The sequence below is a fragment of the Camelus bactrianus genome, chromosome 6, assembly GCF_048773025.1.
Source record: "Camelus bactrianus isolate YW-2024 breed Bactrian camel chromosome 6, ASM4877302v1, whole genome shotgun sequence".
NCBI classification, from domain to species: domain Eukaryota; kingdom Metazoa; phylum Chordata; class Mammalia; order Artiodactyla; family Camelidae; genus Camelus; species Camelus bactrianus.
In genome coordinates this window covers 51,502,069-51,516,786 of record NC_133544.1, presented here as the reverse complement: position 1 = coordinate 51,516,786, position 14,718 = coordinate 51,502,069, and positions in this window count along the sequence as shown.

The window sequence follows — 14,718 nt, the reverse complement described above, 5'->3', positions numbered from 1 at the left end:
AAGAAGGGAGAGAAAATTTGAGCATGCTGTGAAAGAAATGGAAGATATTTTTTAAAAGAACAAAACAAAACTTTTAGAGATGAAAAATATATTTGAAATTTAAAATAAACTACATGGAATTAGCATCATATTAGATACTGCGAAAGAAAAAAAGTCAGCGGATTTGAAAACAGAGATAGAAACTATTTAAAATGAACATAAAGTGGGGAAAGCTTAAAAGAATATCAGTTATATGCGGAACACTATCAGGCATTCTGACATACATGTAATTGGTATACAAGAAGAAGGGGATGGACAGAAAAAATTTTTTGAATAAACAATAGCCTCTTTGAAATATGATGAAAAAATATAAAATCACAGATCCAAGCTCAATAAATGTCAATGAGAAGAAAATTAAAGAAAACAATGCCAAGGCATATCAGAATCAAATTGTTAAACATGCATTGATAAAATCTTCAAAACAGCCAGAAGGACACATTATGTATAAAGGGACAAGGATTTCAATGACAGCTTACATATCAAAAATTATTCAACCCTGAATACAATGAAGAGACATTAAAATACTGAAAGAAAAAGCTTGTTACCCAGACCTCTCAGCCAGTCAGATACATATCTTACAAAAATAAAGGCAAATAAAATTTTTTCAGAAAAATGAAAGTTAAGAGAATTTATCCCTACCTCCTGCCCTGCAGGAAATGTTAAAGAAAGTTCTTTAAGTAGAAGGGAAATTATACCAGAGGAAAATCTGACTCGACACAAAGGAATACAGAGTGCCAAGTGGTAAGCAGGTGAGTACATGAAAATATATTTCATCTCATTTTTAAATCTCTGTAAAAGATCACTGACTTGCAAGCAAAAATAGTAACACTGGATTATATGCTTTACAGCCAATGTAAAAGCACAATGTCTAACTATAATAGTACAAAGGATGGAGGGAATAAATGCAAGTACCTTTTTGTAAGAGTCTTACAGTGAAGGGAAAGTGTTATAATAGTATTTGAAAGTAGATTGTGATGAACTAAAGATGTATATTGTAATCTCTACAGCAACCACCAAAATGTAAAAACAAAACAGATATTGCTGGGAAATTTAATTAAAAGAAAATGGGATTTTTAAAAACTTAGCAAATCCAATGGGAAGCATAAAAAGAAAAAGGAACAAAGAACAAAACAAATAGAAAACAAGCAATAAATCCCACCATAGCACTAACTGTATTAAATGTAAATGGTCTAAATACTCAATTGAAATGGAAAACTTGTCAAGTTGGCTAGAAAATGAAGACCCAATTATATGATATCTATAAGAAACCCACTTTAAATATAAAAAGACTAATAAGTTAAAATGTAAATGATGGAAAAACATAATATGCAAAAATTAATCAAAAGTGGCATGATGATACTAGTATCAGAAAAAATAGATTTCAGAAAAGATTACCAGGATTAAAGAGGTGCCTTTCATAATAATAAAGAGTTCAATTCATTAAGACAATAGAACAGTGGTAAATGCTTATGCAGTGCTTTAAAACAGAGCTTCAAAAGCAAAAATGGCTATGGCAAGGAGAAAGAAATAAATCGAAAATTATAATTGTAGACTTCAGTACTCATCTCTCAACTATAGTGGAATAAATAGACAGTAAATGAGTAAGGATATAGAAGACTTGAATGCTACTATAATCCAATTTGACTTAATTAACGTTTATAGAAAATGATGCCCCAAAACAACAGATTAACATTCTGTTTAAGTGCACAGAAGTCATTCACAAAGATAAACAATATTCTTTACCATAAAGTCTTGATAAGTAGAAGAACATTAAAACCATACAAAGTATTTTTCAGACTGCAATGGTATTAAACTAGAAATTTTAATAACAAAATTTCTGAAAATCTCCAAGTATTTGGATTTAAATAACATTTTATAAATAAGCCATAGGTCAAAGAAGAAACCATAAGGAAAACCAGAATATATTTTGAACTGAATGAAAAATTTTAAAATATAACATATCAAAATTTATGGGATGCATCTAACAAATTGCTTAGAGGGAAAAATAAGCCCTTACATTAGAAAGGAAGATCTCAAATTCATGATATAAATGTACACATCAATAAACTATAAAAAGAAATTAATCAAATTTAGAAAAAATGGTTTTAGAAAGTAGGCCCTTCAGGATGTGATTCTCGAACTGGATCACTCACTGTTTAGACAACAGCCAGGTCCCAGGATGATGAAAAGTTTGTGGTGATAACCCCTCAGGTGTGCTGCCACATCATAAAATGAGGATTCGCACCTGCACTGAACTGGGATGGGGTACAGGTGGAAAGGGAAGCATATACAATTATTCACTTCTGTTACTCTGATGGTTGGGCATTTTTTCAGTCAATTGTATTTTCTTCATTTCCTACAACTAGCATAACCTACTTTTCTAATTTAAAAAGACATTCTAAGAAAAAAAATCCCTGTCCAAGATATGGCAGCATCTGAAATAGACTCCATGAAAAAAACGTCTAAGAATCATTGCACTTTAAAGCCCCAAAGTACTTCAGGGATAAACCATGTCAAGCAGTTTATTTTACATATTAGGAATCCAAAAAATATAGAACTGAAGAGGACTGTCTAGGGTCACTCTCAAATTAGCAGAAATCCAAAACTAGAACAGTGACCAAAATTTCTGACCTATAAATCAGAACATAAGATCTGACTAGGTTTTGTCATCACTTTCAGGAGAAAGATCATCTGAAAAATGGAATTCGGAGGTAAGGAAAAAAACACACACATTTAGGTAATTTATGGAGTTAATGGAACACAATATTTAAAACTGGGGCTATTCAAAAATATTACTGTAACGCATATAAAACTCTTTGGTGTAAATTCCCCTGACCCTTTTTTGCCTTTTAAGAAAAACATATTGAGCCTGAGTAATTTTTTGCACATGATTCTCTCATCCTTCCTCCTCCAATTAGATTATAAATAGAAGGCAGGGATTTGTCTTTAGCTTGATCATTTCCCTGCAAAAATCCTTCATAGACATTTACCAAATATTTGTTGATTTTGCTTCAATATACAGGCATAGATAGTTGAAAGAAGCAAGAATCAAAGAAAAAGTAAAACCATGAGGATTTCTTTTCATTATGATTACAACTTTCCTACTAAATGTCCTATGAGAATTGTTCTAGATTATACATGTGAAGGGCAGGTAAAACTCTGCGGGGAAAGCTATGAGTAACACCTCCAGCCGTGACATCTCTGTGCGCCCTCTAGAAAGAGTACTCTAAACACCTCCATAGGTCCAAGGCCATGTTGGGATTGGCCATTGTAGGGAGCATTGTCCCTTTTTTACACTCCGCCAATACTCCTCCCCACCAGGGATAACTGAAGGGAAGGGTGAGCCCAAATTTGTCAGACAGCTGCCAAGCATGCAGCCACCCTCAGCAGCATAGCCCATCCACATGCAACCTGCCATCAAAACTGTCTAGCCAACATGCACCCTCATTTTGCTCTTGTTAACATGCTGGTAGAACCACAGTGGTCATGATTTATTCAAGCTAAGCCCAAATCTTTCATGGAAAAAATGCGGGGGCTTGGTTAAAGGGGAAGAAGAAAGGATAGAGTTCCCACGAGAATTCTGCCAATTTAAATTCTGACTGGATCTTTATTGATCTCAAGTGAAGACATAAAAGGACTAGAAAGTGGTAGGGGAAAGGCAGCCTTGGAGACAGCACAGCAAATCGGGAAAGAAATCTGCAACAGGGATTCCCCAAAGACAATTAGCTTAATTATTTCCATGGGCATCCACTGCATTCAGCATATATTGATTGACTTTACTGCTAATAAGACTAAACCTTGAACATTCCTATACAATCAGTTACAGTCTATGTACAGCATTTATCTTCAGTGGTATTTTGATAGCAATTCAGCCCTTACTTTACATGCTAGAATAGACTTTCTTTTGATATATAAAGTTCACAAGGGGAAAGCTATACTTAAACATCCATGGGAGAAGGGGTAAATGGAGAAAATCAAATATAAATTATTACATAATGTCTTCCAATTCTGAAATTCTATAATCCTATATTCTGCTTCTATACATTCTACACGTGGACTTTAAATTCAGCTTTGATAAATGTGCTTGAAGAAGATCAAAGTTTGTTCTGTTTCAGGAAAAAAGATTGAATAAGTAAAGCTATCAGGAAATAATCATTAATTAACTGATAATTAAGAGAATCTAATGTGTGGTCAATATTTCTAACAAAAAGACCTGTGCTTCTGGAGTGCACTGAAAATGAAATGGACTACAGAGCAGCCCATCACTGGAAACCCTCAGCTAAAAGGGAAGTGATCAAGGAAGTTAGAAAGGAGATCCCTGCACTGGAGAGGAGGGTGGGCTAGGTGATGCCACAGGTCCCTTCCAGACGTGACACTGGTCCTGGCATTCCTAGTCAAGGTAATGTGGAAATCAAGACTGAATGTGGTCCAAATGTTGAGGAGATATGGTCCTTGGGCAAGGAAGAACTCTACATCAGACTTCCTTTGCATGGAGTAATGGATGATGGTAGGATCTGCTCTTATAATTGGATAAATCTATGGAGCCTAAGACACAGGCCCCCGTGTGGTACCTGCAAGTGGGCTGTTAAATGCACAGACCCCTGTGCAAAGACCTGCATGAACTCCCTGTCTTTCTGCTCAAGAGCTGACCAACAAACTCCATGGATGGAAAACCTACCAACATCAGTGCCCTCTCTAAGAGGCCCCATATAGAAACCTACATGGATCTTATCACTTCTGTTTGTAGAAATACTTCAAATGTCTTATCTCATTCTCTACATCAGAATTCTTGGGGTTAATCTGGAGAGTAGAGATACCAGCAGAGATGAAACCAGGACAAGTGAAGTCTTAATATGGGGCACCAAGAGAAACCAGTCCTGGAATGAAAGACACCTAGGGCGGCAGCCAGGGTTGCCACGCAGGGTTGTTCATTTATATAGGGACTCCATGTTCAAGAGGCAACACTCACACCATAGACAGCTTTGCCATTCTGATCCACTGTCATATTTTTATAATAACCTTATTGACTAAAAAAATGGGCAATTTGCCTATTACGACAATTTTCTAGCAGATAGCAGCACTATATCTTGTTCTTAAAAAAAAAATCAATACACTGCAAACATCCTCCGACAAAGGACAAACAAGATTGATCATCAAAAGGCCTTGCTGGTCAAACATCTAAAATAACCTGTGTTTTTACACAAGAAATTACATATCTGACTTGTGTGCCAATAGGTAAGTATCTGAAAACATGAGCCAAAAAGTCCTCTATTGGTATTAGTGCACAAGTTAAATGTGATGCTGTACAGTGAAGTTCATACCATCCACTATTTGTTTACTGAATCAGAATCACATTTCTGCATTCTTAATTTGAATCTACAAATACTTTCAAGATGATGTAAATCACTATGTAACAACAAATATCCAATTCCCATCAATAATACACAAAGTAAATATTACTTGGACATAAATTAGAGATTACTATGTTATTACCCACTTAATATGGCAATTCATTATTTTTTGTAACAGAAATTCTGGCAGTACAAAAATTAACTCCCGTTAAAATATTTCAGCCTCCTGCAACATCAATATTATTTAATGCTATATGCAAAATATGCAGGAACCAAAATTCAATCAATAGTGCCCTTCAAGAATCAAAGGGAATAAGAAATTCCTTAAAGAAACATGAGGCAATTCTGTTTACTACAATTCTATCATTGACGCTGAACCAGCTGCAGGCTTTCTTAACTCTGACACCGACTTCTCCAATATTGAATTACCAGAAAAAGGAGGAAGATGTTATTCACTTAGAAATCTCACTAGCAGTCCAGCATGATCCCAAACTAAGTTTCAAAAGCAACTTTTTTCTTACATTTGAAATGACAATATTGTCTTTAAAAGAAAGGCTTATGATAATGTAGAACATCATGGACTCTTCATTGTTCTAGATATTTGTTAATATATCTATGAACTAGCAACATCACTATTAACTGGAAGATTGGTTTGTTTTGAGGTTTTTTTGTTTTTTTTTTGTTTTTTTGAGCGTAAGTTTTCTTTTTTTTCTTTAAAAAATTTTTTTATTGAAGTGTAGTTGATTTACAATGTTAGTTTCAGGTGTACAGCAAAGTGGTTCAGTTACACATATACATACATATTTTTTTTTTCTTTTCAGATTCTTTTCCATTATATGTTATTACAAGAAATTGAATATAGTTCTCTGTGCTATACAGTAGGTATATTGTTATTTATCTATTTTATATATAGTAACATGTGGAAGATTGCTTAAATTACAAAATCTCAAGCCCCACCAGACCCACTGAATTAGAATCTGCATTTTAACATGATCGCCAGATCATGTGAATGCACACTACAGTTTGAGAAGTACTGTCCAGGTGACATATATAATTTGAAAATTATGATAAATGTGAATTACTGCAACTTTGTAAAAATTTACAATTTATATTAACTAATGACCATAGCAAAGAATATGATATTGTTGTGATATCAGTAACTTTTAACTGTTTTTGAAAAATCACTTGTATTTCTCATTAAAATGTTACATTTCTCTGGTGATTAGTAATGCTGTACATCTTTTCATGCTTAGCCTCAGTAGTCATCAGGGAAATGAAAATCAAAACCCACAATGAGATACCACCTCACACCTGTTAAGATGGCTGTTATCAAAACAACAAAAGATTAGTGTTGGCAAGAATATAGAGAAACCGAAACCCTCAAACATTCCTTGTTGGTGGGAATGCACAACGGTGCAGCCACTATGAAAAACAGTTCAGAGATTCCTCAAGAAATTAAAAACAGAACAACCGTATATCCAGCAATCCTACTTCTGAGTAGTTATTCCAAAAAAGAAATTGAAATCTGGGATCTAGAGGAAAAATGTGCACTTTCATGTTTACTGTAGCTTAATTCATAATAAGCCAAGATGTGGAAACACCCAAATGTCCATCAGTGGATGAAAGGATTAAAGAAAATTATAGTATGCACACAATAGAATATCATTCAACTTTAAAAAAGAAGGAAATCCTGCCATTTGAGATAACATGAATGAACCCTGAGGACATTCTGCTAAGAGAAATAAGCCAGTCACAGAATGACAAACACTGCATGATCCCATGAATATAAGGTATCCAAAGTGGTCAGGTACATAGAAGCAGAAAGTAGACCAGTGCTTGCCAGGGACTAAGGGAAGGGGAAATAGGGAATTGCTATCCAACAGACACAAAGCTTTAGTTATGCAAGGGGATTACATTCTAGAAGTCTGCTATACAGCAGTGTGCTGGTCATGAACAGGACTGTATCGTACACTCAAAAATTTGTTAAGAGGGTAGACTTCATTTACCACAACTTTTAAAAAATTCTATAACAGCATGTATAGTGTGGGCACATTTTTCTTCAACAGCTATTATGCACAGAAGAATAAATATCTCAAAAATCAAATATATATATATATATACACACATAACAATACACTTTCAGCAATAAGTTACCAGACACATATCCAAATATTTTTACAGCTCTCAGGACATATTTAACTTTCCCAATAGTAGTCACCAGTGGAGAAAATATCTTCATAAAATTAAAATATATAAACTCCTTAAGGCCTAGCACATCACAAGAGATGTCACATGAGTCTAGGAACCATTTCTATAGAAAAAGAGATACTGGAGAAAGTAAGCATTCAACCTGTCATAACTAATTTAATTTCCATGAAAGCAAGATTGTATTTAGAAACAAATTTTTATATCCCACGGGCGATTTTTCCAATGTTTAATTAAAACCTCAAAACATCTATTATTTTATGCTTCATAATTCAATTTGCATAATTTCTAAAGAATGGCTTTACGGTTACAATATTTCTTATTACTAAGGAGGAAGCACTTCTTTCCCATTTGCACAAAAGGACCAAAAGGGCGAGTGGCAGCCTGGAAGACAGCATAGCACACAGGAGACAGCACTGCAAAAGGGCAAGGAGCAAGCACAGATCCTAAATCTACTATCGGACTCCACATCCATCAGCTGATTGGTCCATGCCTGCCCCTCTGTGCCTTAGTTTCCTCATCTGCAATATGGGACTGAAGTAGTTTAAGTACTTATTGTATATAAAGCACTTAGTGTCTGGCACTTAGCGAGTGCTCAATAAATATTAACTATTGCTAGTATTATTACCTCTAATGTAATTTAAAGTGTATATCACAGTTTTGAAACTCTCATATGCACACACATATGACATGTCACTATTATTAGAATCATCCCATCCCAGGAAACTGAAAGGAAGTGAGAGGAGGAAAACAACCTTTGATGGGAACATGGCATGCCACTGATCCCAATTTTGAAAGGATGGGTTAATTCCTCTCAGAGTAGGGAATACATTATAAACACTGTAACTTTTCTTCCTGATACCCATCTTGTCTCGGTTTTTAGAAAAATCTGGTTCATTCACAATTATCCTGTTCATTGAAATGCTAAGTGCTTAGAATATACCGGTGAGTAACACATGATGCCTGACCTAAAGAATCTCCCATAAACAGAGGTAATTATTAGTGTGGATAGTAACACAGTAGCTAAATCATCAGTAGCTTTCTCTAACCACAACTGCAGGCTTTAAATTCCAGAAACAAAGTTATCAAATAGAAAAAGACTAGCTCCAGGAAGAATTCCACGGTAGGACTCAATGACATTTCTTTGATCCTTGTCCTATGGCTGGCTTTCCTCTGGTATGGTAGCTTGCACAAATGATGTTGTTAGGAAAAACAACTAAAATCTTGATGGACAAATCACATTAGAAATAGTATTCGGATGTCCTATAAGGTCTAGAGGGACTATTAGGACTGACTAAGATTTCTAGAAGTTTTATCTAGTAGAATCATTGCTGCAGTAACTATATTATCACGTTAAAGTAATGTGTATTCTGTTCTCCCTGACTGAGGCTGCACACCCCTGCAGCCACACTCCAGGATCTCAATGTCCATATCATCACTACAGAGCCAGGGTGAGAAATCTTAGCTAATGAGATCACACCCCAGACAGAGTGGCCAGCGGAGTTGCAGAAGATGCTACTCAGGCTACATCTGCCTGAACTATTGAAACACCTCAGCTGCTGGTATATCGCAGCTACCATTAACTTGTGAATAACCACACAGAGACATGGAATTGGGACCCTTCAGGGGCAGACAACCCCCGGGAGGAGGAGCAAATATCTCCTAGTACCCCAACCTCACACATCTCTAATACATTCCTAAAGAAGCACCACGGGTATCCATGACCATCCATCCCTGGAGCTGGTGTCTGCCTTGGTGGCATCAGCCAGGCTGCTCCAGAAGTCCCTGGGCAACCATCCCAATACCACTTCAGCACACCGATTGTCATTCTGATTAAGCCTCATCTGCTTTCGGATTTTACTTTAGTTTTTTTTCCACTGGTTAAAATAATAACCCTCTGACCGCTTCCCATTTGTTCTACTCCCTGTGGTAGTCTAACTTAATTTGTTCCACCACTACACTTCAGTTTCGTTCTTCTCACTCACCAATATTTCCTTTGTTTCTCTTAGCTCATCTTTTGGGTCAGCATGAATGTCAGAAGCAAAAGAAGCTGACTTGAAGGAGCAATGCTGAACAAGAAATTAGTTGTGCATGTGTTGTGGACTATTTGTGTGCCACCCCCCCCCCAAATTATATGTTGATGCCCTAGCCCCTTATGGGATGGTATCTGGAGACAAGGCCTATGGGAGGTAATTGGGATTGGAAGAGACCACGAGAGTGGAGCCTCCATGATGTGATTAGTACTCTTCTAAGAACAGACACCAAAGAGCGGTGAGCTGTCTCTCTCTCTCTTTCAGTGCATGTCTGTGTGTGTGTGTGTGTGTGTGTGTACACATTAAGAAAAGGCCACGTGAGGACACAGAGAAGAGGCAGCCATCTAAAGGCCAGGAAGAAAGCCCTCACCAGGAACTGTATTGGCTGGCACCTTGATACCTTGATCTTCAACTCCCCAGCCTCCAGAACTGTGAGAAATAAATGTCTGTTGTTTAAACTACCCAGTCTGTAGCATGTTGTTATGGCAGCCTGAGCTGACTAATACAGTGTGGAGCAGACCCAATGCTACTGATCTGAGTATCACGGTAAATCTTTAATAGTCTGAGTCTTTCACTAGCAGTGGAGCAGGTCAGGAATTATTTTATTTGTTCATTTATTTATATACAAAGGCTCACAGAATTATGAAATCTAAACTATGCTTAGAAATGCCTATAACTGACACCTTTATTAAAAGACTATATTACATCAAAGCATAATTCTCTTAGAAATTTTTTTGATTGTGGTATAGTCAGTTTACAATATTGTGTCAATTTCTGGTGTACAGCATAATATTTCAGTCATATATATACATATATTTGTTTTCATATTCTTTTTCATTATAGGTTACTGAAAGATACTGATTACAGTTCCCATGTGCCATAGAGAAGAAACCTGTTATTTATTTTATATATAGCAGTACCTGTAAATCTTGAACTCCCAATTTATTCCTTCCCACCCCCTTCACCTCGCCGGTAACCATTAGTTTGTTTTCTATGTCTGTGAGTCTGTCTGTTTCTGTTTTGTATATAAGTTCATTTGTGTCTTTTTTTTAGATTCCAAGTAAGAAAATTTTAAACTGAGCATTATAAATTTAAGTAAGTTTCATGATGCATTAGGAGTTTAACCATAAAAATCCAATACACCAAAAGTTCAAATGTAGTATCAATTTAACTAGAACAAATTATTTTCAATAATTTAACAAACCAAATGAAATTCCTTCTAGGTGGGCATGGTGCTGCATGTGCAAGGGTGTGGGGGGAGAGCAGGAAATCAAGTAAAAAGGCATGGGCCCCACCCTTAATGGGTGTAATCCCAGACATCCAAACCCCATGCGTACCCACCCAAGCAAGCATATATTTACCTGTCTGTGTCTATTACAGACATAGTTACCACTGACCCCGATTTTCAAATTCCCACTCCTATGCTGTTTATTGTGACTTCAAATTCAGTGTGAAATAATGTCCTCATTCCCAAAGTGAGCATTTTTCCAAGTACAGAGATGTGAATCAATTTGATTCTGAGTTAATACAGCCTAGTAATGTGTCTACGCAAAAAAGAAGGGAAAAAGGCTGAGCTCACAAGTTTTTCACTTAGATACAAAACAGACTATTCAAAGGCTTACAGACTGCATTCAAGGCTCTCCGTTGGAGATAATGAGACACCATCTGTTTGTCACTCATTTATGGAGTTTCATGTAGCTGGAGAAGAATGATCAAATACCCATCCAGAGCTGCCTGTACCATCTATTTTTCTATAATGCATAAAACAAATGCATATGTTTCTTTTAGAAATGAAACAGAATTTTTTATTAAAAGAAATATACTTTTTGAATTTATTTAATCTCTTAATAACATCTTCTGGCAGGGAAAATGTATTTTCTCCAAAAAAATTTGAGTTGAGAGCTTATCCACACCTATTTTACATTTGTTTAAAAAAAAAACTAGAGAGGTAGATTTTAGTGCACCTTCACCGAAGCGCGGAGGGAATAAAAAGAGCGTGCAGTAGCAGCAGCAGCAAAATGGGTTGGAAAGCAAAGAAATGCTTCCCCCACCAAGAAGGGAGTGAACGCAGGGGGGGGGGGGGGGACGGAGATGGCGGCGGAGTAGAAGGACGCTCGCAGGTCACCCTCTCCCACAAATACACCAAGAACCACAACTACAGACCCACTCAGCCAACCAGGGCACCTGTGGAACTCCGACAGAACATCGCCGTCTTCAAAAGATAAAGACGCCAAAAATCTGGTAGGAGAAAAGGAAAAAAGAAAGAACAAAAGGCAAAGCAGCGCGGGACGGGTCCCGCGGGGAGGGAGCGGCAAAGGAGGACTGGCGCTCGCTCGCTGGGTCTCCCCTCTCCAACTGAGAGGCCAGCGGGACGGAGGGGGAGCCTCCGAGGCTCGGATCTGTACAGAACAGCCCTTGACTAACAGAACTAAGTTAAACGGGCACAGAGCGTCCCCCCGACACGCAGCCTGAGACGCGGGCCGGCAGCGGAGGGCAGGGCCAGGCTGCACAAGCCGGGCGGAGGACGGAAGTAGCTGCACGGAGGCAGCCCCGGGGGAACGCAAGGAGCTGCGCGCCGTGGCTGTGGGTGCACAGGGCAGAACAACCTGGGCCCTCCATAAAACAGCAAGGTTGATGTGCTCTCGGGGGAAGGGTGCACAACCCCATCTCTGAAAACCCGCGGAAAGTTTTCGGGGGAAGAGAGGCGGGGCTCAGGCACAGCCGCCGTATCCTCGGCGCTTAGCACTCAGGCGGGGGCGTGGGCGAAACCTGCGTCCGCACAGAAGGGCTTAGCAGCCTCAAAGGACAGACTGAGACTGGCCTGCAGCCTGGGGCAGATAGGATCCTTCCATCCTGGTCCGTCAGAGAACTTGCTACACAAAGACAAACAAGGAGCTGGGTTTTGGCTCGGAGCAGGGACAGGGCTGTCCCTCGGTCTTCCCCGAGCCCACCCGCGGAGCGCCGACCAGGGCGGAGCGCCGACCAGGGCGGAGCGCGCAGCCGCACAGAGCAGCGGAGCTACCGGCGGCGGCCCAGGTAGAGCAAGAGCGGCCCCCCGCCTTTCGGGCAGGAACACAGCCCCTGACCGAGGTGCTGGGAGGGGGCACGACCCGCCCTCCTACCCGGCCAGTCTGCAACATCTGACTGCGGCATCGGAGGGGCAGCGACCCGCCCGCCCACAGCAGAGAGCTGCACCTGACCCAGTGTTAGGAGGAGGCGCGATCGGCTTGCCGACAGGTGCTGGGAGCAGCACAGAAGAGGGCGCCAACGGAGGGCCTCTGAAAACAGCAAGCCGAGCTTCCAAAACAGGACGAAGACAGAAAGACTTCACATTAAAAGCACACAGACTCCAGGAGAACACCGACAGACCCCCCCTCTTTTTTTTTAAACTGTTTTTACCTCTTCTATTTTCTATTACTCTCTTAATCTTTACTTCTTAATTCATTTCTATTTCTCTTAGGTTTTGATGTCCTGCTATTGATTAGACACAGGTTTCAAATACATCTATTCATCTCCCCCCCCCCCTTTTTTTGTAAAGGTTTTAAAAGGACATCTCAACCCGATTAATACTCTGCTTCAACTCACTCTTCTATTATTCATTATACACTGTTTTCAAACCCTCTTTCTCCCTTCTATTAAAATTCTTTCTCTCTCTCTCTCTCATTTTTTTTTTCTTTTTTTCCTAAGTTCTATTCCTAAATAGGCATCAGATAGATAAAATCCTTAAGGACCAAAATAAACAACTGATACTCCATAAACCACAGTGCCAAAGAGGTATGAGCAAGATGAAGAAGCAGAAAAATCTTTCCCAATTAAAAGAACAAGAGAAATCCCCTGAAAGAAAGATCAACAAAATAGACATCGATAGCCTACTAGATCAAGATTTCAAAAAAGGAGTGATCAAATAGCTGAAGGAATTAAAAAACATAGTGTTTAGAGATATAAAATATGTCAAAAATGAAATTGAAGCTATAAAGAAGAGCCAGGTAGAATGGGTAAACTCATTGACAGAGATGAGGAATGATCTAATAGCTGTGCAAAGCCGACTAGATAATGCAGAGGAACAAATCAGTGATCTAGAAGACAGGGCAATAGAAAGCACCCATTCAGAAGAACTACAAGAGAAGCAAATAAAAAATAATGAAAATAGCATAAGGGACCTATGGGATAATATAAAGCGTCCCAATCTTCGCATAATAGGGGTCCCAGAAGGAGAAGAAAGATCAAAGGGGATTGAAAAGGTTTTTGAAGAAATCATGACTGAAAACTTCCCAAACTTAAAGAAGGAATCAGATATCCAAGTACAGGAAGCTCAGAGGGTCCCAAACAGGAAGAACCCAAATAGACCCACACCAAGACATATCATAATCAAGATGGCCAGAGTCAAGGATAAAGAAATGATTCTAAAGGCAGCAAGAGAAAAGCAAACAGTAAGTTACAAGGGAACCCCCATAAGGCTCTCAGCTGATTTCTCTACACAAACACTACAGGCCAGAAGGGAGTGGCAAGATATATTCAAAGCCCTGAATGAAAAGAAGATGCAGCCTAGGATCCTTTATCCAGCAAGGCTATCCTTGAGGATAGAAGGAGGAATAAAGAGTTTCACAGACAAAAAAAAGCTGCAGGAGTTTAGCAACACTAAACCCATGCTAAAAGAAATATTGAAAGGGCTATTCTAAATAGAAAAGCAGCAGGATGCTACAGAAATGAGAAACACACAACTGGAAAGGTGATAACTCATGAATTACAAATAAAGTAAACATGAAATTATAAAAGAAGACATAAAAATCACTGAGAGTGGGAGAGGGAGGCAGGAAAATATAGAATATTTTTTCTTTCTGTTTTAAATTTTTTTAACAGTAGGATGGGTTTGAGATCATGTTACCATCAGTTTAATAAAAACAGTTATAGTAATGGGTTGACAGATTTACAAAAAAGGGTAACCACAAGCCAAAAATTTACAAAGGAGTCACAAAAATTAAATAAAATCCATGATAATACAAAGGAAAATTACCAAACCACAAAAGGAAGAAGAAAGGAACAAAGAGGATATACCAATTCAACTGCAAAGATAAGTTCAAAATGGCAAT